Consider the following 24,042-nt stretch of genomic DNA (forward strand, 5'->3'; position numbering starts at 1 on the left):
GTATATATGCAATTTCCTGTTTCCAACCCTTCCGCAAACCCTGAAACACTTCACATTCTGGATGATGTTAATTTAGAAGTACTCGCCCAGGTTGCCCTGCGGACTGATGTGGTGGACTGGATGCTGTGTTTCAAGCCTTCACCTTTGCTGCGGTGCTGGAGAAACAGAACGTTGAACAGTTTATCATAGCAACACGCTCTTCAGCCCACAAGGTTGTGATGAACTAATTCAGCTACGGACACCTAATTAAGCTACTCTGGCCAGTGGTGCAGTGGCACCAGTCACCGGAGTATGAGGTGACTGGTCCCAGGTTCGAATCCAGCCAGCTCCTTGTGCACTTTTCATCCATACTGGGTTGAGTGTTGAGCTAGCAGCTCATTAAAAAGCAGTCAAGTGCTATGAATGCCTTGGGAGAAACTGAACAACCTAATTAAATGAATCCCTTTTACCTGCATGTCCCTCCATTCTCTGTTCAAGAGCCTTTCAAATGCTTTGATCGTATCTGCCCCATCATCGCCCATGGCAGTGCTTTCCGACCGCCTACTGCTGTCCATACGTCCTCACCTTCGGTTTCCTCCCACAGTCCACAGACATTCCGGTTGGTAGGTTAATTAGTCATTGTAAATTGTCCTGTGGTTAAGCTAGGGTTAAATTGGGGGATTGCTGGGTTGTGCGTGTGTCTTGAGGGGCTGGAAGAGGCCTACTCTGTGCTTGTATCTCAATAAATAAGTAAACTCTGTGTAAAACACTTATTCCACACAGTCAAACTTTCTCCTCTCACCTTAAATGTGCGTTCTTTTGTATTAGATATTTCAACCCTGGGAAGATGATACCATCACTCTACCCCTTATAGACTTCATTCAGGCCTCCCCTCAGCCTCTTGTTGCTCCAGAGGAAACATCTCTAGTTTGTCCACCCTCTCCTTATAGCATGTCCCCTCTAAGCTTGGCAGCATCCTGGTAAACCTCTTCAGCACTCCTTTTAAACCTCCGCATCCTCCCTGTGATGGGGTGACTAGAATCGAGGGCAATACTCTAGATGGAGCCTAACCATGGTTTTATAAAGCTGCAACAAACACTCCCTCTGCATTTGAGCCTCCAGGGTAGTCACCTCCTCTAACTGAGGCTGCAGTGCCTTTGCAAAGCCACAGCCAGTATTCAGGTCCTGATTCAGGGTTTACAGCTGAAATGTTGAGAATCCTTTTCCCGCCATAGATGCTGCTCAACCTGCCCAGTTCCTTCAGCAGGCTGCTTGCTTGTTGTTGCATCTTATTTTTCACCAGCCTCGATCTGCTGCCAGTTCATCTCCTCGTCACCATTGTAGACACACACACACCCTGGGTCATACTCAAGCTTCATAAACAAATCCATTTCAGATTCCACCTGGGTACTGAAGTACCTTTACTTCATCCTGAATTCTCTTCCCTCCCCCATCACCACTTTTAGCTTTTCACTAGTCCTCTTGTTTAACTTTCTGTATCTCTCTCTCAGGACAGACAGTTCAGTTTGAATCCTCAATAATGCTCAGAGCTATTTTGCCAAGCTTACCGTTGCTCTGCTCAGAGAGTTTAATCAATGCACTTCTTAAACGTCATTTCATATCAAGAGCTTGTGGGATCTGACTGCCAGCAGACGTAGTTTCCAACATCAATCAATGCTGTCCCAGTGGATCAGCCTCATTGCTTTGGATGTATTGTGTGCTTGCTGTGCAGATACAAAATGATCTTTGCAGCTAATGTCAAGGGAGTGACCTGCCATGGCTTTTAGCCAAACCTAATTAAGATAGCGACAGACCATTAAGTAACAATCCCACCTACAGGATTTGTAGTCGAGGCTTCTTCCACTGTGAGAACTTCTGGCGAATGCTCAATAACCTCAGTTGTGAGGTAACAATTCTCAATCCCCAATCCATGGGGTGAGATACAGAGAACAGTCTGAAGAAGTAGTTTCCTTCCCCAACCCTATGTTGTACTGATAATGGCAGTTGCACCAGTTGACTGCATTCTAGGCTCATACTGCTGTTGCAGTTCACTGGCTCGTACTGCTAGTACTAACAGTTCACCACCTCCCATGACTCCAGGTCCAAGTCCTACTGCAGAAACCTATGCACGAGGATCTAGGATAATACTCCAGTGCAGAAAATAGGGATGGTTTTCTATAGAAAATGGGCCCTTTAATCCCAATTTAATCATGCCAACCATGATACCTATTTAAGTAAATCTCATTTACCCACATTGGGCCCAGATCCCTCTTTGCCTTTTCTGTCTAAGCATGTGCTCAAATACCTTTTAAACATCATAATCGCATGTGTCTCCACCACCTCTTACAGCAGCATGTTCCGAATAAGCTGCACCCCTGGTGTGAAACAATTTACCCTTCTGATCTCCTTTAGATTTCTCCCCTCTCACTATAATTCTAGTCACCCCGACATAGAAAAAAAAGGCTCCATGCCCCTGAAAATGTTATAAACCTCTCAAAATCACCTGTCAGTCTTTGACTTTCAATGAGAATAAACCCAGCCTACTATTCACTCGTTCTAACTGCTGCTCTCCTTTCTAGGCAACACCCGAGTGAATCTCTTGTTTACTGTCTCCATTGCTGCCATATCTTTCGTGTAGTGAGGTGACCAGAACTACACTACACAGTATTACAAATGCAGTCCAACCAATGCAACATGATCACCCAATTCTGCTACTCAATGCCCTGGCCTATGAAGCAAATATCCTAAATGCTTTCTTCTTTACCCCATCCACCCATGTTGTCTCTTTCAAGTGAGCTATAGAATTGCACCACAAGGTTCCTCTACAATTCTAGGGTCGCTGCTGTTTATTCTGTGTGACCTACCAGAATTTGACCTCCCCGTGTGCATTACCTTGGCCTTGTCTGGGTTGAATTCCACCTGCCAGTGCTCTGGCCACCTTTCCAGAAAGAGTGTGTGGGAACAGAGGCTTCAGTAAATGGGAAGGGAGCATGAAAAACGGGTGCTTGGTGATTGGGCAGGGAGTATGAGTAATGGGATCCCAGTGAGTTGGAAGGGAGTGTGGAAACTTTGGCCTGGTGGGCGGGAAGGGAGCGTGAGAATCGTGACCCGAGTGAGTGGGCTGTGAACTGGGGTCTCAGTGACTAATCAGGGTGTAGGCCCTGGTGATCGGGAAGGCAGCACAGTAAATAGACTGGGAGCACTGAAACAGGGACTCAGCGAGTGGAAGGATCCCAGTCTGTGGAAACATCGTGGCAAAACACCAACTGGTGAGCCAGATACTGCAGCCATGGGATTTCAGACAGTGGACTGATTATCAGAGTTTTTACTGCATATTGAAAACTAATCCACATTGCATCCAGCCAGATGACTGGTTGCTTTAGAGTTGATACAACTGCATGAAACATGGTTCTGATGGCCCTCTCTTCATCACATGCCTTTATTTTGACTCCATGAAAAGACCCAGGTTCATTCGCTGAAAATCATAAATGTTGGGAGTCTGAAAAAGAAGCATAAGGACACTCAGCTGGTCAGGTAGTATCTGTGGAGAGAGAAACAGAACTTGTGTTTTTCATGACTTTTTGTCAGAACTAGGAAGATGAGAAAACTACATATTTTAAGAAATCTATCTTAGAAGAATTGTTTTTGTTTCCCAATTCTTACAAAGGATCTTGAACCTGCAACATTAAACTTATTTCCCATTCCACTGAAGATATCTGACCTGCTGAGAATTACCAGTATTTTCTATTTTTATTCCAAAGTTCATCTGCCCTACTTGTTTTGCTGCAGGAATATTGCGAGTTGACTTAACACATCAAGATCAGAAGAGAACCGTTAGCCCGTTGAACAGTGCAGTAAGCGGCTCCTTAATATTTTATAACTGGCCTTTACAAGTGGTTACTAAGGTATGTTGTACAGCACATTCATTTTTCAATTAGTTGGAAGTTTATTCTTACATTATTAAAATGCTTTAATCAAATTACTTCACAGTGTGTAGACCTTTTGTTCCATCTTCCCTCCCCTGAAATATTTATTCAAGGAATAAACCTTGAGCGCACCACAATACATGATACTGTAGCTCATGTAGGGATTGCCTGTCTGCTGTTGTTCTAAGGAGGGCAGCAGCTCTCCCTGGTCATTTATATGTCAGGGAGCAGGTTGGCCTCTCTGTGGAAATGAGGAATGCCCTTAGCCACAGAATCCTTGCTGTTTTGTCAAAAGATTGTGCTTCAAACCTCACAGCAGGTTTTTAAACACACATTGTAGGCTAACACTCCTAATGAGGTAGTGCTGCACTGTTAGAGGTGTGGGTAGTTAAGTTATGTCCTTTGGAAGGGGATAAGTTCCACAGCAGTAGTTGGAAAAGAAAGAGGAGAGTTCTCCTGGTGCTCTATCCTGTACATATCCTTCAACCAAAACGCAAATGCAGACAATCTCCTTGCTATTTGCAGATGCATCTCCTCAGGAGGGACTTTATTGGCTGTAAGGGTCTTTGAGATGTTCTGAGGCCAGGGGAGGTGCTTTAATGTTGCAGATCCTAATTACTTCCTGTTGAATGATATAAAATGTCGTCTTTGCAGTCCAAATAAGAACTTTCAGTTAGGTAAAGCAGAAAAAAGCTACCATGGAGAGCATTCTAACTGGCTGTATCACCACCTAGTATTGGGGGGGGGGTGGGGAAGGTTACTGCACAGGATCAAAGTAAGTTGCAGAGAGTTGTGAACTTAGCTCTATCATCACCAGCCTCCGCAATAGCTAGGACATCTTCCAGCAGCATTGCCCATCATTAAGGACTTCCATCGCCCAGGACATGCCCTCTTCTCATTGCTATACCATCAGGAAGAAGGGACAGCAGCGTGAAGGCATACACCCAACCACGACCTTGAGCATAACTTGTCCCGATCAGGAGACAAGAGACGGAGCGCAGGGCCGTGATCGACTCCGCTTCGCACCAACTGAAGCGTTGAGGGAGATTGAAACATAGAGGCGAATGCGGAGGAGACCGGGTCGGCGGTCGCTCTTTACAGGTAGGGCCAGAGGTCGAAAGGTCATGAGGTCACTCTTCACGGATCGGGCCGGAGGTCGAGAGGAAGGACTGAGTTCGAGTTGTCACTCTCCGCTGACGGAGGATGTTTTCGAAATTCCAAGACGTATGATTATTGGTGCAGACTGTAGTTTATTTTGGTCTCCTTCAGTTTTTCTGTGTTTTCTTTCTTGTTGCCGATTGGGTGATAAATTACTGTTTTTGGGCCAGGGAGTGTTTGGGGATTTGAGGTCTGATGTACTTGTTGGTGATTTCCGTGTGAGCGACCTATTAGGTTGGAGTTTGATTTTATTGTCGCTGCTTTTTTTAGTGGGAGGGGCTTGGGGGGGTTAGGGTTTGATGTTTTAGCTGCCGTGTTCGGTTGAGTGATCTGTTAGCTTTGTGCGGTTGGTGGGCGGGGGGGAGTTGTGTTGGGGTTTGCAAGTTTTGTTTCTTTTTCTTTTTCATGCGGGGAGGTGAAATGGTGTCTTTTCTTTCAAAGACTTTAATAGTTTTTCTGTATTTCATGGCTATTCGGAGAAGATAAATCTCAGAGTTGTATTCTGTGTACATACTTTGATAATAAAATGAACCTTTGAACCTTTTTGAAGGATTCAGGAACAGATTCTTCCCTCTGCCGTTCGATTTCTGAATAGACATTGAACCCATGAACACTACCTCACTACTTTTTTATTTCTTTTCTTTGCATTACTTAATTTAATTCAATGATTTAACATATATGCACTTACTGTTACTCTCAGTTTTTTTCTCTATTATCATTGTACTGCTGCCACAAAGTTAACAATCTTCGCTGCATATGCTGGTGATATTTAGCCTGGCTCTGTTTCTGAGGTCTTCAGCAGGCCAGGCAATGCCTGTGGTGGGAGAAACGGAAACAATCAGTGCTCTTTCATTAGAATGGGAAATGATAAGGTGCAGTGTGGAGCTGGGGATGTGATCAAAGCACATAAGAGACGGTCTCTTTAATATTGTGGATACCATTGTCAATGACCTTACCATCCCCAAGATATTTATGAGAGCGGTTTGTAATAAACCACATTGATGGTTTTGAGGTCATGTCCTCCACACTGGGAGAACAGAGCAAACTTGCTCTTCTGAACAGAACCAGATGAGTTTTTATGCAGTGCAGCAGTTTGATAGTCACCAGAGTCAATGGACCAACACTCTGGATCCATTTACAATGAATCGCACAAATCAGGAGAAGTTAGATGATGAAAGGCAGGGAGTGGAGGTAAAGTGTTTGGTGAAAATCAAAGGATTGGTCCAGAAGAGGGGTAAATAGGAAGAACTGAATGGTTACTTGATATCGCCAGAAGAAAATGCTGGAATTGTGGTATCAAGACAAGAATGGTGGATTGTCCAATGTTCTGGAATTGAGTGAGAATCCAGAGGTTGTAACATGCCCAGTTAGGTCAGGTACATGTAGATGCAATCAAGAGGAAGGCTCACAAATGCCTTTCATTTCTTAGGAACCTAGAGAGATTCAGCTTCTACAGTCCGACAAACTTCTACAGATAGACTGTTGAAAGTGATCCAACAGGTTGTATCTGGTAATGAAATTCGGATGTGTATCTCAGTGAAGAAACACTATCACCAATTTGATCACTTTGCAAAAATTAGACTTTCTTACTTCTAATTATGTGCTCTCTTGTAAAAAATGCATTTAATTTATCTTGTGAGTGCTGCTTATCTGAAGCTCTGTGGCTGTGATATTGCTGCAGATAAGATTTTCATTGCTCCTGTGCATACATGTATTTTTGCATATGACAAAAAAAATCAATTTTGGATTTGACTTTGTTCCTTGAGCATATGTTGTTCATCTGGCTCTGAGGAAAAGTCAGCATCCTGAAATACTTAACTGTTTATCTTTGCACAGATGCTACCTGACCTGCTGAGTGTTTCCAGCATTCCCGGTTTTTATGCCATGGAGTCAAGCCGGAACAGCTTAGAGGAATGGTCAGAATGAGAGTGGGATGGATTAGGAAGTGACTGGAAGACTACAGTCCCACTTGTGGATTCAGTGGAGGATTTGCACAAAGTGGTCACCCAATCTGCATTTGGGATTTTCAGTGTGGAAGAGGACATGCTTTTATTTACTTTTTGATTTATTGAGATACAGCGTGGAATAGGCCCTTACAGCGTTTTGAGCTGTGCCTCCCAGTAATCCCCCAATTTAACCTTAGCCTAATCATGGGACAATTTACAATGACCAATTAACTTACTAACTGGCATTCCTTTACTAGAGTACCCTGAGGAAGCCCATGTGGTCACGGGGAGAACGCACAAACTCCTTACAAACACTGGCGGGTATTGAACCCGGGTCACTGGTACTGTAAAGCGTTGTGATGTGTCACTCTGCGTCACCCTAGCAAATGCGGCATATTGAACTGAAAGTCAAAATTCTCTGCTTTACCTGATGCTTGGATCTCTGGATGGAAGGAAGGGGAGGGTAATATGTGTGTGTGTGTGTGTGTGTGTGTGTGTATGTGTATGTTTGTGGACGTGGGGAGAGAAATAAGTAAGGCAGGTGTTGCATTTCCTGTGGTCACATGAAAAGGTACTGGAGAAAGGGAGTGTGTGTGGTTGGAGATGGCCAAGAGGATCAGAAATTTGAGGAAGAAGTGGCTACTTCTATATGAAAAGAGGAAGGGATAGGAAGATACATTTGTGGCCTCTCAGAGAAGTTGTACTCAAATGCCTTGTTATCTGTCTATATTTATGCTTAGAAGATTCAATCCATTCTTAAATGAGGGAAGTGTTTAAATGAGCTAAAGGTACCTGAGGCCTAGATATCAAACGTGATCCTGTTAAAATCCATCGTCGGCTTGTCTCCTAGCAACAGATGCTCCTCTGCCGAGACCAGAAGGTTCCTGCTGGAAGCAGGTTGCCTTTGTCAGACAAAAGTTGAGTCATTAATTTGAGCCTTGAATAAATTTTTACATAATATGCCTTGAGTCAGCTCCCGCTAAAAGGTAATCAGGCATACAGGCCATTTTAAAATCAATTAGCTGACTAAAGCCACTAATTATTGAGCTATTTCCTCCTCTCCAATGAATCTTTATACCTATATGATTGCTCAACTGTTTTGGGAATATTAGAGAATATTGTATTCTGACCTTTATCCTTTCTGCTGATTTTATGTATCTTTTACCTTCTACATTTGTATTTCTAGTGGCTCTTCATCCTAGTTTTTTTTTTATGGTGCCTGTTTAATCTACCAACCCGCATGTCTTTACAATGGGGGAGGAAACTAGTGTGTCTGGAATACGCCGTGCAGCCACTGGGAGAATGTGCAAACTCCACACAGACAATGCCCAAGGTTAGAATCGAATGCAGACTGGTGATACAGCAACTCTAACAAGTTACACTTTTGTGCCACCATGGGCAACGCCCTGGAATGAAAGATTAATGGAACAGCTCTGCCCATGAATGCAAGAAACTGCGGAGAGTTTTCACAGCTCAGCACATCATGGAAAGAAACAGCCTTCCCTCCTTGGGCTCTCTCTGTACTTTTCGATGTCTCCGTAGAGCAGCCAAAAAATTCAAAGAGCCCACCCACCAGGATGTTCTTTCTTCTCCATTCTTCCATTGGGCAGAAGATACAAAAACTGGAAAATGCATTTCTGTAGGCTCGAGGACGGCTTCTGCCCTGCTGTTCTAAGACTTTTGAATGGTTCCCTGGTACAATGAGATGGACTCTGGACCTCACAATTTATCTTATCATGATCTTGTAACTTATTGTTACCCTGCACCACGCTTTCTCTGTAGTTGTTACACTTTATTCTGCATTCAGTTATTGCCTTACCTTGTTCTACCTCAGTGCACTGTGTAATGAATTGATCAGTATGAACAGAATCAGAATCAGGTTTAATATCACTGGTATATGTTGTGAAATTTGTTGTTTTGCGATAGTAGTGCAGCGCAATACATAATAAAAATGACAAATTACAACAAAAAGCATGTAGAAAAAAGAAAATTAATTTAAATAAGTAGTGCAACAAGAGAGGGAAAAATACTAAGGTAGTGTTCATGGGTTCATTGTCCGTTCAGAAATATAATAGCAGAGGGGAAGAAATAGTTACAGAATCATTGTGTGCGTGTCTTTGCACTCCTGTACCACTTCCTTGGTGGCAGCAATGAGAGGAGGGCATATCCTTGGTGACGGGGGTCCTTAATAATGGAAGGCAGTAGCAAGGCAAGCTATCCAATATACCTTGATATAATCTAATTACAATTCCAATGAGAGCAACATACGGAGATAAATAAGTAGTGATGCCAGAAAATTCAACCATTTTTTTTCTTGCAAGCCTGTGTTTTTTGTTGATAAAGATTGGAGCGATGGAAGGGATTGAAGGATTTGAGTGACATTTGAGTTTTGCCTTGTCAGTTATGGTAGAAGGTGAAGCCTCAGCTGAATGACCATTGGCGAACTGGGAGGTCATGTGATGAAACTTGCAGGGAGATGTCCAATCAGAATCGGAAACATCGGGCAAGATGGTGGTTTCGGGAACCACAAGAGTGAATCCTGCAGTGGAACACCTGATCTCTGAATAGTTTGTTCTCCTATGCATAGGTCAAAGGTAAGGATAATGTGTTATTTCCCTCTCCTTCAATTCACAGTTTGTGCCTGGCTTGCTTGGGCACGACCTCGCTCTTTATACAGCCAGTGTTGTGTAGTGGATCTTAGGATGGAGGATACTCAGGAGAGTGTGGTCGTTTTGTTGTGGAGGAGCTTTTTCAAGTGTGTCACTACTTGTTTGAATTCGGGGGTTTTATTATTTGTTTTGATGTATTTGGTCTGAGATTTCACTGGCAAGAAGTGCTGTCTACTATTATCCAGCTGCCTTGAAGTACTTACAGGACAATTGTACTGGAGGATTTGGAGTTATGTGATGATCAGGTAAATATGGCAGATTGCTTTCCTTGAAGAACTTCAGTAGAGCAAGTGGGGATAATTCTTAGCTATTTGTGGTAGGGAATAGGTCTAAGAGTATGTCCATATGCTGGGTGGTCTCTAAGACCTCTACATCTACTGATATTAGAGATATTAATCTTGGACTAAAGTGTAATTTGAAAGTGTTCCTTCAATTCCATAATGGGAATACCAGTCTAGGTGATAAATCAGCTCTTTGGAATGATATTTATGGTGTTTGGCCTTGGAAGTGAGTGTCAGTAACTGGGCTAGGACTGATAGAAATTGAGAATGTTCGATCTATCAATGTTATTTTTAATCACAGAAGGCAAGCCCACGGTCTCCATTTCCATCAATGTTTCAAAGAGGCAACATAAGACATGAAAACTTTAACTTTGTTAGCGTTTCCTACAAGAATAACAGATAATTCTTAAAAAATTCTGCAGCAACTTTTACTTCTTACTGCTTGATACTCTATGGTATCTCTGTGTGAGCTTTCCTGTTTAATGTCTATTTGTGCAGAATATGTGTGATTTCGTGTGGTGAAGATGATCAGCACTAGGAAGTTAGGCTGAATTGGCCAATGATACAAGCTTGCATTTATACAACATCTATGTAACAAAACACAGATGCACACAACGAGATAAGGGGGAAAAGTGTCTAAAAGCCTTGCTGTAGAGCCAGATTATAAAGAGCATTAGAGAGTAACAGGATGGTTAGGGAGGGAATTCTGGAGTTTGATGGAGCCAACGAAACCTCAGAGTGTGCAGGAAGCCAAGGTGAAGCTATGCAACTAGATACTTCCCATGTATCCAGCCAACAAGTTGAGGTGTTTTTTTTGTCTTATTAAACTGGATTGGAATTAATTGCTGATGCCAAAGGTCACTGGTCACCATCCTATCTTCACTGCCACTTCCTAAGTACGCTCTTCAATTACCTGGAGCCATTCTGATTCAGAAACAGTGAAGAGGACACAAAGGCCTGCTAACAGATCTGCTGCCTTACAGCTCCAGTGACACAGGTTCAAATCTAGCCTTGGATGCTCTCTTTGTGGAGTTTTCACATTCCCCCTGTGGCCAATTTTTCCAGGGTGCTTTAGTTTCTTCCCACATCCCAAAGACGTGCAAGTTTGTCCATTAATTGTCCATAATTGTGTTCCTACTGCGTAGGTAAATTGTGCCCACTGTGTAGTTGAAGGGTATATTTAGGGTGGGAAGGGGGAGTTGATGAGAATAATATGGACTCAATGTAGGCAGGTGATAAATGGTTGACACCAACTCAGTGGGCCAAAGAATCTCTTTCTGTGCTGGATGACTCTGTTAAGTTTGTAGGTTACTGAAATAATTGCTACAGTTCACTTCAGAGGGATTTGCTATTTCTTTTTGTCTCCAACCTCTCCAGCATTCCCTGTTCTAATTTTAAGAATTGCAGAAATCTACTGATTTAATGTTCGTGCCCTCTTCTAACTTCATCATCATCTCACAACGCCCACCACCGACCCTCTAAAGTACACCACCTCCCCTGTCTGAGGGCTCGGGCCATGAAGAGAAGCAGAGGACTGGATGATGCATTGCAGAACACTGCCCGCACTCAAGCACACACTCTCATTCGCAGTCACTTAATATATAAACAGCAGGCAGCCGCTAAGTGCACTCTGGAATGAAACTGTAGAGAAGCCTGAATTGTAGATAAAGCTTGAGTTACTCAATAACCGAAACAGATCCCATTGCTGAGCCAGGAAACTGCCCTTGTAATTTGAATTAAAGACAGTTGTTTTAATTGACAATTGACCTGAGATAATCAGTATTATAAATTTGGAGGACAAACACCATTATTGACTATGGTCCTGGATAACCATTCCATCCATAATGGATTTTGCAGCATTAGAAAGGAAATCTATCTAAATATTGTTAAATATTTAATTTGTTTTACTGACTGTTGTCTTTATAAAACTGAAGCATTCTTATCATTGGGAATGGAATAACGCTGTACTTTATTTTATTTACTGCAACTTCTGAGCAGGTAAGCAACCTCACTGCTCAGGGCTTTGCTGCAAGTCTAAGAGTGCTTACTAAAATAGGGTTAACACGAAGCTATAGATTTTTTTTGTAATTCATTTATTGCCCATCCCTAGTTATCCTTGAGAAGGTGATGATGAGTTGCCAACTTACACTGCTGCACTTTGGGGTAAAACTTCTCCCACAGTGCTGCTGCGGAGGGAGTGTCATTATTTAGACCCAGTGGCAATGACAGTGCAGTGATATGATTTCAGGTCAGGATGGTGTGTGACTTTGAGGGGACCCTATAGATATGTGTGCTGGCCCCATCTGCTTCAGTGGTGGAAGTTGCAGGCAGATGTAATGAGCTCTCCAGGCCTGTGTGGGGCGCCGGAGAGTGTTGGGCTCCTGAATTGGTTATTTGTTGTTTAATGACAGCTGTTAATCATTTAGATTCCCTTGTGTTTTTCTCTAGCGACTCTTTCTTTGTGATCTGCCAGTTTTTTCTAGTTGAGCTTTTTAATTTTATTTTGATAGGCTTGGGGATTCCATATTATTTGTACTATTTAAGTGGATGCCCAATAAGTGCTAATCGCAGGGTCCTAATTTTGAGAATGTTACTTCTCACGGTGTCGCTCGGCTGAGCTAACGATATTCTTTTGGAATTATTATGGATGAACTCTCATCATCATCTTCATGCGGAGCCTGTCTTTCCTCTGCATTTAGGTTCCAATATTGCCAGCATACATTTTGACAGTGTGGGAGTACATAGACAAGTAACTGGAGTGCATTTTGTAGTTGGAGCATCTGCGGCCACTCTGCATGTGTGCAGTGGAAGAATGTTTTGGGTGGTTGGTAGGCTGCCAGTCAAGTGGGTTGCTTTGATCTGAACCTGAATGACCCATGATGCTGTAGATGCATTATAAATTTATCCCTCTGTTGTTGACCAAATGCTCTTGGGTCAGGTTGAATGGAGAGCAATTTACTGTGCCAACAAGGTGACCTAAAGAAAATTTTTTCCCTTAAAATCTCAAAAACTGGACCATCAATACAAAATCACCTTTTACAGTTTTGTGTCCTGATCTCATAGAAGAGTGCGGTATTGGACAGGCCAGGCCATTCAGCTTACGATGTTGTGCTGATTGTGATACCAATAATATTAAGTGTCCTATTGCTGTGTATGCATATCCCCATCATATTCATGTGTCTATCTAAAAGCCTCTCAAACTGCCTGATTCCACTGTTACCCCGGTAACCCAGTCCAGGCACTTACTGCTCTCTGCATAAAATAACTTGCTTCTCACAGTGCCTTTAAACCTTCTCCGTCAAATCTTAAAAGCATAGCCTCTGGTGTTTGATATTTCTGCCCCAGGAAAAAGATTTTAATTGTCTGTGTTGTGCTCATAATTTTAAAAACCTCTGTCAGGTTTCCTCTCACCCTATTACACTCTAGGGAGGACAAATCACATTTGTCCAACCTTTCTTTCTAGCAATGCCCTCTAATCCAGGCAGCATCCTACTAAACCACTTCTGCAAACTTTCTACCTTCCCCACATGCTTCTGATAACGGGAGCAACCAGAATTACAAGTGTGGTCTGACTGAAGTTTTATACAGCTGTAGCATGACATTCTTACTATTATACTCTACACCGCTACCTGTGAAGGCAAATATGCCACATGTCTTCTTTACCATCTTACCCACTTGCTTAGCTCAAAGCACACCTTTCCTATAATGTGGCACTCAGAGCTACACACAATACTCTTAAGTGCAGACTAATTGAAATTTTATATAACTGCAGCATGACTTTCTTATTCTCATACTCAACGCCCTGACCAGTGAAGGCAAGCATGCCTCCTGGTTTCGCCATCTCAAAATGCCAATATTGCCACTTGGATCCAGCATTTTTGATTTCTCACTGTTCAATAGACACAGAATTCAACGATCAAATAATTAATGTGTGGGAGTGTTCTAGCTTCAAGCTCTGGCAGGGAACATTGGGTATTGAGAATGCATGCAGAAAATGCTGAATTTGCTTGTTATGTGATTTGTTTTATAATTAATTTCAATAGCTGGGGAAAAAATATGTTGAACAGTCATCTGTCTGCCTGGTGAGAGTACAAATCCCAGCAGCCTTGTGTGTGAATGGAATTGTAATTCATAGTTGGAACGAAAGTGTCGCTGACACAGTTGGAATTTATTGCTAATCTCGGAGGGCATCTTAGAAGTTAGAGGTGTAGATCTTTAGTATACACATCCGTGGTTTCTTATGGTAATTGGGGCATAGTTAAGGTTTAACTGATTGACCTGGGGACTGGAGCCGAACGTAAATCAGACTCATGGGTGGCACAGCTGGTGGTACTGGTGCCATGCAGCTCCAGCCACCAAGGTTCCGTCCCGACCTTGGGTGCCACCTGAGTGGAGTGGAGTTTGCTGGCTTCTCTGTTACAGTGTTGATTTCCCACAGGTGATTTGGTTCCCTCCCACATCCCAAAGCCGCACAAATTGCTGGGCTAATTGGCCACAGAGTGCAGGTGAGTGGTAGAATTGGAATGGGGAGGGAATAAAATGAGAGGGTTGGTGTATCTGTGTGGTTGATGGTTTGTTTAGACTCAAGGGGCAGGAGACCCCGTTTTTATGCTGTACGCCTCCAAGAGGTGATCTGGAAAGGAAAGGAGGCTTCCTTCCCTATCCTGAAGGGTATTTATGGCAAATCTGCAACTTTTATCTAAACTAAATTTTTAATTCTAATTTTGTTTTAAATTAAATTCAAAGTCTGTGGCTGGGTTGAATTCCCATGCATTGTATTATTAATTCAGAAACTCAACAACACATTATGTGCCCACATGGAACTGAAATGACTAGAATGGCTTTCTGTAGGAGAGGGTTATCCCAAATCAATTTCTTGCCTCAGTCCCAGTGCAATTCAATCCGAAGTGATTTCACAGCCCCTTGTAGAATTCTAATGAATAAAGCATACAGATTTTCATATCTTCATGCGTCATTTTTTATAGGACTTGTGGCAGTTTCATGTTTTTATAGTGGACACCACAGCTCAGACAACAATAAAATGGGAGCAATGAAGCAATTTTTACTCCATAGTGTATCAAATGGGTGTATAAAATCCTATTGCTAAATTTTGAAGCAGAGCACATGATCTCTCTGGCCAATACCTAGTCTTCTTATTATGTTATTGTTTTTGCATTGTAGGTGATAAAACAGCCTTACTACACGCAGGAGGTTTCTACAAGTTACAATATCTGGGCAATTGGTCGCTGGCTGAAGAATAAAGGCCATTCTTCATTTAGCTCACAGGCTTTTGCAGGTTTGGCTGTGAGGCAGCAAAACTTTGGACTAAAATCTTCTCTAAAAGATAGATGCCACCTTCAACATTGGACCACTTTTTCAGATTTTTAAAGTAACCAGAATATTTTAGTCTAAAGCATCAGAAGCTCTCTTGGAACTCAGCAAAAGGAAGGGACAGAGAGGAAATTCAAGTGGGGGGGCGGTTTCATCTGAAATATGCTACCTAAACCCTTCGTGTTCTTGAGCATTGTCCCCGCATATACAGAATGCTAAGTAATGTGTGAAAGTGATATTCTGGCTGACGAGAGCCGCACAGTGGTACAGTGACAGAGTAGTTAGCACTATTGCCTCGTGGCTACAGTGACCTAGCTTCAATGCTGGCTGTGATTGCACATTCTCCCCAACACCATGTATGTTTCCCTTGAGTCCTTTGGTTCATCCTAAATCTTCCCCCTTCCTTCTCAGTCCTGAAAAAGGGTCTTGGCCTGAAACATGAACTGTTTATTCTTTTCCATAGATGCTGCCTGTCTTGTTGAGTTCCTCCAAGGTTTTCAGTGTGTTGTTATAGGGATATTAGTTGGCTACTGGTGTTTTTTGAATGGTAGGAGAATCAAGAGGGAGATGCTGGACATGTGAGGAAGAATAATTTGCAGGGAGGTAAGTGGGGAATTGGGAATATCCTATGAGCTGGCATAGAACTGATGGGTCAAATATTGTCCTGTAAGTAAACACAAGAATAAAAGAATATAAATCAAGTATGAAATGTAACATTTGTTGCCAAATCCCTCTATGTTCTTATTTTTCCTAAGACAGTATTCTCCCTCAGATCTTTCAATCTTCCTAGATCTCTGTTGTGCCATCAGATTAGGGCTCCCGAGCATCTCTGATTTCCCTTGTCTCTCATAGGTGTCCATACTTTTACTGACTAGGAGCTAAGCTCTCAAGTTCCCTACCTAAGTCACTCCACCTCTCCATATCTTGGTCCTCATTTGCTGATGAGGATTGAATTCCTTAATCAAGATCAGAATCAGGTTTATTATCACTGATTTACGAGGGGTGATTGATAAGTTTGTGGCCTAAGTTAGAAGGAGTCAATTTTAGAAAACGTAGCACATTTATTTTTCTTTTTTAAAAATTTTTTATTTTTATTTGGATAAGGAATTCACAAGTATCATTATTTTTCAATGTAGTCCCCTCCTACATTTACACACTTAGTCCAGCGGTCGTGGAGCACACAGATCTTGGACCTCCAGAAAGTGTCCACAGATGAGTGATTGATAAGTTTGTGGCCTAAGGTAGAAGGAGATGAGTTATACAGCTCTCGTTACATGCACATGCAGTTCAGCTCTTTGAGTGATTATAACTCATCTCCGTCTACGTTAGGCCACAAACTTATCAATCACCCCTGCTGTGGGCACCTTCTGGAGGTCCAAGATCCATGTGCTCCACGACCGCTGGACTAAGTGTGTAAATGCAGGAGGGGACTATGTTGAAAAATAAATGTGCTAGGTTTTCTAAAATTGACTCCTTCTACCCTAGGCTATGAACTTATCAATCACCCTTCGTATTTCATGAAATTTGTTGTTTTGTGGCAGCACTGCAGTGTAATACATTAAAAATTGCTATAAGTCATAATATGAAATATAAAACAAGAAATAAATAAATAGGTAGCAAAAGAGTGAGGTAGTGTTCATGGGTTCATGGACCATTCAGGAATCTGATGGCTGGCTTGTTCTTTGAGAATAGCTTAAGCAGATTGAGTCTGTGCTCCCTGGAATTTAGCAGTACGAGTGGTGATTTATCAAAATGTACAAACGATTTATTTATTTATTTCTTGAGATACAGCACGGAATAGACCTTTCCGGTCCTTCGAATTGTGCTGCCTAGCAACTCCCAATTTAATCCTAACCTAATCATGGGACAGTTTACAATGACCAATTAAACCACCAACCAGTATGTCTTTGGACTGTGGGAGGAAATCGGAGCACCCGGACGAAACCCACGCGGTCATGGGGAGAACATTCAAATTCATTACAGACAGCAGCAGGTCTTGAAGATAGATACAAAGCTGATGTGTACCCTGACGTGTGGGTCTCTAGAACCAGGCGGTCATAGCCACCCAGAATGGAGCTGAGCAGAAATTTCTTCAATCCACGCACAGTGAATCTATTTCTTATTGTTATATTTTTGGCACCCTTCCCAACCATATGTGGTTTTGTTGTGCTAATTACCCTGAGACATTTAACAACATTATGAATACTCTATAAATGCAAGTGGATGCTGCTGAGGAACAGAATGGTGTCTGGTCCTTGGCTGTTTCACAGAGTGGATAGCATCTGTTGTTTCCAGTAGACAATCAGTCTGAACCCTGACATTTCTGATCAAGCCCTGATTTGATCCCTCGTAACACAGCAGAAGGAGGAATAGACTGATAACCAATAGACCGAGATCACCTAAAGGCAGTTGCACTTTGCAACTCAAAGGCTGCTCCATCTTTTATCGATGGGTCACATTAGTCTCAGTACAGTGTGGATTTCTCCAGCTGGAACAGAGGGAATCGTCTTCTTAACCTGATGAAGATAGTTGTATTGAGGTATTAGTTCAAAGGACAGCGCAGAGAAGCTGGAACCGTTCTCTTAAGTGTAGAGAATGGTCTCATTGGATAGCATTTCCTCGGGTTCAAAAAACCAAAGGCTTGCTTCTTTGTTTTTACATGCAGCAATGTAATTAACAGTTGCAAATAAAAATATATATACAGTGGCAGGCAAAAGTTTGGGCAGCCCTGGTCAAAATTTCTGTTACTGTGAATAGCTAGGCAAGTAAAAGATGACCTGATTTCCAAAAGGCATAAAGTTAAAGGTGACACATTTCTTTAATATTTTAAGCAAGATTACTTTTTTATTTCCATTTTTTACAGTTTCAAAATAACAAAAAGGAAAAGGGTCCAAAGCAAATGTTTGGGCACCCTACATGGTCAGTACTTAGCAACACCCCCTTTGGCAAGTATCACAGCTTGTAAACGCTTTCTGTAGCCAGCTAAGAGTCTTTCAACTCTTGTTTGGGCTTCTAGTTCTGTGAGATTCTTGGGCCGTCTTCAAAGACATTTTCAATCTCTCATTCCTACAGATAGAAGTTCCCACCTGCTTCAAATGGGCAACAATTCTACCAGTGGCCAAGAAGACCAGGGTGAGATGCCTTAATGACTATCGTCAAGTAGCACTCATATCTATGGGGATGAAGTGCTTTGAGATGTTGGTTATGACTAGAATTAATTCCTGTCTCAGCAAGGACCTGGACTCACTGCAATTTGCCTATCGGCACAATAGGTCTACAGTGGATGCGATCTCACTGGCTCTTCACCTGGCCTTGAATCATCTGGACAATACAAGTACCAATGTCAGGATGCTGCTTATTGACCACAGCTCAGTGTTTAACACAATCATTCCTACAGTTTGATTTGAAAAGCACCAGAACTTGGGGCGTGGAATCTCCTTCAGCAACTAGATCCTCGACTTCCTAACTGGAAGACCATAATCTGTGTGGATCAGAAGTAACATCTCGCTGACAATCATCACAGGGATGTGTGCTTAGCCCACTGCTCTACTCTCTATACCCATGACTGTGTGTCTAAGCATAGCTTAAATGCCATCTATAAATTTGCTGATGATACGACCATTGAACAGAATTTCAGAAGGTGACAAAATGGTGTAGAGAAGTGAGATATACCAGCTAGTTGAGTGGTGTCACTGCAACAACCTTCTATTCAGTGTCAGTAAGACCAAAAAGGTGATTGTGGACTTCAGAAAGGGTAGGATGAGGGAACACACACCAATCCTCATAGAGAGATCAGAAGTGGAAAGAGTGAGCAATTTCAAGTTCCTGGGTGTCAATATCTCTGAGGATCGCACCTGAACTCAACATATTGATGCAGCTACAAAGAAGGCACAACAGTAGCCATATTTCATTAGGAGTTTGAGGAGATTTGGTTTGTCACAAAACTCTCGAAATCTCTACAGATGTACTGTGGACAGCATTCTGACCGCCTGCATCACGTCTTGCCTTCATCAGTCAAGATGCTGAGTATAGAAGTTACTTTGCAGTTATATAAGACATTGGTGAGTGTTGTGTACAGTTGTAGTCACCCTGTTGTAAGGAAGGTGTTACTAAACTAGCAAGATTGCAGAAAAGATTTACCAGGTTGTCGCCTGGACTTGGGGCCCAAGTTACAAAGAGATGTTGCATAGACTAAGACTTTATTCCCTGGAATGAAGGAAAATGAGGAGTAATCTGATAAGGGTGTGTGAGATCATGAGGGTCATAGACAGGGCGAAAGCACGTGGTCATTTCCCTATAGAGGGGATGCTAAAACAAGAGTGTACAGGTTTAATATCAGAGGTGAGAGACTTAAAAGACACTTCAGGGCAGCTTCTTCATGAAAAAGGTGACATGGGTTTGGAATGAACTTCCAGAAACAGTAGCTCATTTAAAACCTTCAAAATTCATCTCGATATGGATATATTTAAAGCAGAGATTGATGGGTTATTGGTTAGTAAGGATGTCAATGGTTACGGGGAGAAGGCAGGAGAATGGGGTTGAGAGGGATTTATTTATTTACTGAGATACAGCACAGAATAGGCCCTCTGGCCCTTCGAGCCACATCACCCGGCAATTCCCTGATTGAACCCTAGTCTAATCACAGGACAATTTACAATGACCAATTAACCTACCAACCAGCACATCTTTGGACTTTGGGAGGAAACTGGAGCACCTGGATGAAACTCACATGGTCGTGGGGAGAACATACAAACTCCTGAGAGGCAGCAGTGGGAATTGAACCTGCGTCGCCCATACTGTGAAGTGTTGTGCTAACCCCTACGCTACAATGCTGAATCAGTCATGATTGAATAGCAGAGCAGACTCAATGGGCAGAATGGTCTCGTTCTGCTGCCATGTTTTATGGATAGGAGAGGATTAGAGGGCTTCAGGGCAGGGTGGGGCAGATGGGACTAGCTCATGGGTCAGCATGGACAAGATGGGCTGAAGGGCCTGTTTGCCTGCTGTAGGACTCTATGCCTCTTTGGCTGTTATAGTACTCCAGAAAAATGGCACCTCCTGTCTTCTTGTGATTAATCGTTGGACACTAAAAAAAAACCTAAAATCAGGAGATTCTGCAAGTTGGAAATAAATTGCTGACAGTGGACCAAGCAGCAACTGAGGAAGGAGAAACAAAGTTAACTCCTTTGTAGTTCTGAGAATGGGTCGTCCCTAAAGCATACTTAACTGGAGCTACCATCACAGTTATCGGCACGACTTACTCCAGTAGGACTGAATTGAACATCAAAGGGTCATCAATTGAGCCACTGGACGGGTCACCCAAAGAGAGTCCATCGTCCACCATAAAACTCTGTGCTTGTCAAAGGCATGCACTGTCGCCATAATTGATGGCTTTCTCTCATTTATGCCAGCTAATGCACTGCAGTGTTACTGGTATTGAGATGAATACAAAGCCAGTAGATTGATTTAATATCTTGTGTGCTCCATGTCTGACTTGCCTAGGGTGCCGATTGATTCATGGGGAAGTTTAACCTGTAATTGAATGTATATCTTTTCCTGAGAAGGAGGTGTCAGAGCAACTGTATATGTAAAGCCCTGGCTAATCAATGCTGTTGTTACAAAGTGTGGAGCATTATTTCATTTAAACTGAACTTCGGGGCAGAAAGTGAGAATATACGACAAGGGAGCAGAAGTAGCTCACACTCAGCCTCTCAAACCTGTCTCACCATACAAAATGATCAGAGCTGATATGTCCCAGGCGTCATTCCTTCCATGCTGGCTCACCACATCCTGCAATTCTCAGATGTTTCAAAAATGTATCTGCTTCCTCTTTAAAGAGCTCCAGTATCTAGTCTCCACAACCAACCAGAGAAGGGAATTTCAGAAATGAATGAAAAGCTTACTTGCAGCACCATCACAGACACATGGCATCAGCTAAGTAGCATCCACAAGAAAAAAATATTGTATGTAAACTAGGCGCAGATTAGATGGATTCTCTCCAAGATGACACTGGAAAGTGGTGACTCTGCATGCAGTTGGTTAAATGATCAAATATTTCCGTTCAGGACAGCTGCAGCTGAGATCCACAGTCACACCATGGTTGCTTCAACATTGTTTTAGTTAAAGTTAAAGTTTGTCCTGAGCCTTGTGGCCCATCAGGCCGGTGCCTGTGGCGTGAAGCGACTGAGAGTACGAGACTCCACCCCTGGATAGGACGCCAGTCTATCATGAGGTTAACCCCCAGCATTTGCCGGTACCCATTTTCAGCTGGGTGGACTGGAGCAGTGTGTGATAAAGTGCCTTGCTCAAGGACACAACAGGCTGCCTTGGCCGAGACTCGAACCCACGACCTTCAGATTATGAGCCCAAAGCCCTAACCACTTGGCCACGCGCCACACAACATTGTTTTAAGACTCTTAAAAACCTTATCAATCCTCAAAATCGCTGGACCCCAGACTGCAGACTTGGGATAGAAGTGCAGTTTCCATTTAAGAAAAAGGAAATGTAGAAGGCGTGCTGGGGTGCAAATGAGATTGAAACGCAAGGCCATGGACTCCTACTCCCCGCTATCCTGCTGGCGAATGTACTGTCTCCTGAAGATCTCAGAGCAAGACTGCAGTACCAGAGGGCCAGCTGTACACTTCGTGTCACGGAAACATGGCTCACCCCAGATGCAGCGCTGCAGAACAGCGGAGTCTCTTAGAGATAGAGTGCGCTTCATGATTAACTGACTGCGGTGCACAGACATGGTGGGTTCTAGCTCAGTGTTTCCCACCTGACCTGCAGTCATGTGACATCCATTTCAAAGTTCAAAGTTCAAAGTAAATTTATTATCACTATGTCTATGATAACAAAGATAAGACTAATGACCCTCTCCTTACCTCTACGACACTTAAAAACCCTCATGTGATTGCTACACCTTTAAACAACTCACAGAGTTTATAAGCTGGAAAACTACTCACCATGGACGAGAACTGAAGAAGCCTCTCGGATGAGTGGCGAAACGTCTTCTAGACAACACAGGAAGTCCAGGTGCCTTGATTTTCAGATTATGAAGACATGCAGTCCTCTTTTATTGTCATTTAGTAATGCATGCATTAAGAAATGATACAATATTTCCTCCTGTGTGATATCACAAAACACAGGACAGACCAAGACTGAAAAAACCAACAAAACCACATAATTATAACATATAGTTACAACAGTGCAACAATACCATAACTTGATGAAGAGCAGTCCATGGCACAGTAAAAAAAGTTCAAAGTCTCTCAAATGTCCCACATCTCACGCAGATGGGAGAAAGAAAAAAAACTCTCCCTGCCATGCCCGACCACAGTCCGATTCTGAGTCGTCCAAAAACTTCGAGCCTCCGATCAGCTCTCCGACACCGAATACCGAGCACTGTCTCTATCCGAACGATTCGACCTCAATCTCGGTCACCAACAACAGGCAAAGCCAGGGATTTTGAGGCCTTCCCTCCAGAAGATTCTCGATCGCACAATAACAACAGCAGCGAACCTGCGTTTCAGAAATTTCTCCAGATGTTCCTCTGTGCTTTCACGTCTATCTCCATTAAATCAGAATTGTCCACGGTCCCATTTAACGGATATGATGTCATTTTCACCGGAGGGCTGCGTGCGCGCGGCGCGCTGCTATCTCCTCCTCCTTCCTGTTACACTACTTGTTATTATCAATATGTACACCCTGAGATTCATTTTCCTGAGGGCCTTCACGGTAAATACAATAAACACAATTGAATCAATGAAAGACCACACCCAAAAGGATGGACAAACAACCAGTGTGCAAAGGACAATAAACAAGAAATACAAAAAAAAGAATAAAAAGAAATACTAATAGTAATAACAATAATAATAATAATTCAAGGCTTAAGAAACTATGCTAAACAGAGCTCAACAGTAAAAATATAACAAAGGCAATACATACTTTAGTTATACCCATATCAACATATACTTTTGGCATACTATCTTGGTCTGAAACCAATCTAGAAAATTTATAAAGAAAAATAAGAACTGAAATGACAAATTAACATTACTTAGGACAGAAAAGGGAATTGGAATCTGAATCAGGTTTAATATCACTGGCATAAGTTGTGAAACTGTCTTTGTAGCAGCAGTAGAATGCAATACATAATAATAGAAAAAATTGTGAATTACAGCAAGAATATATATATATATAATAGTTAAATTAAATAAGTAGTGCAAAAATAGAAATAAATGTAGTGAGGGTAGTGCCCTCTTCACCATCTTAATGCCGCTTTCAGCAAACTATACACCTGCATTTCTTGGTCTTGCTGTTCCACAACTCTACCATTCACTAAATAAGTCCTGCCCTGGTTTGATCTCTCAAAATGCAATACCTCACATTTATCGGGATTGAAATGAGGGTAGTGAGATCAGTGTAGGATTTTTTTTTGTATGCTGGGGAATGTTGAGATCTAGAAGGAAGCTGTGTTGGGTCTCTAAAGGAATGGTAAAGTGGATAGATCCCCAGGGCCTGGTGGGAACAATCCCAGGTTGTTGAGAATGGCAAGAGAGGAGATTGCTGGGACCTTGATAAGATAATTGTATCCTCTCTAGCCACAGGTGAGATGCTGGAGAACTGGAGAGTAGCCAATGTGTTTTCTTTGTTTAAGAAGGGAAATAGAAATAATCCAGGAAATCATAGGGCTACTCTTGTATCAGTGAAAGGTAAGCTATCGGAAAGAATCCTTAGGGATTCCCTAAGATTCTTA

The 24,042-nt window shown here is 42.5% G+C and overlaps 1 long non-coding RNA gene across 1 annotated transcript in view; it reads left to right on the forward strand.

Moving 5' to 3' along the window:
• LOC134359416 (uncharacterized) overlaps positions 1–24,042 on the forward strand; it is a 114,502-nt gene that overhangs the window by 48,776 nt on the left and 41,684 nt on the right. The gene's annotated exons all lie outside the window — the stretch shown is intronic.

This window comes from Mobula hypostoma, chromosome 1, assembly GCF_963921235.1.
Source record: "Mobula hypostoma chromosome 1, sMobHyp1.1, whole genome shotgun sequence".
In the NCBI taxonomy this organism is placed as follows: Eukaryota; Metazoa; Chordata; class Chondrichthyes; order Myliobatiformes; family Myliobatidae; genus Mobula; species Mobula hypostoma.